Source organism: Myotis brandtii, unplaced genomic scaffold, assembly GCF_000412655.1.
Source record: "Myotis brandtii unplaced genomic scaffold, ASM41265v1 scaffold2325, whole genome shotgun sequence".
In the NCBI taxonomy this organism is placed as follows: Eukaryota; Metazoa; Chordata; class Mammalia; order Chiroptera; family Vespertilionidae; genus Myotis; species Myotis brandtii.
This window is the reverse complement of record NW_005358747.1, coordinates 28474-28706: the sequence shown is the minus strand read 5'-3', so window position 1 is coordinate 28706 and position 233 is coordinate 28474.

Genomic DNA, 233 nt, shown 5'->3' with positions numbered 1-233 from the left:
CCCAGCGTGGGGACAGGGCAGCGGCTCACAGGCCTGGGCACAGTCAGCCCCTTCCCTGCGTTGCCTGACCCGCCCCTGGGCGTCCTCCACAGGCTGTGCCCTCAGCGGGCTCTACAGGCGCAGCCCACCCTCCGCAGAAACCCTGAGCGACAGCTGGAGGCACCTGCTGGGGGGCCCGGGGCGGTGACGGGGACCTTCTGTGTGACAGCCAGCGCCTCGCCCGGCCACCGTCG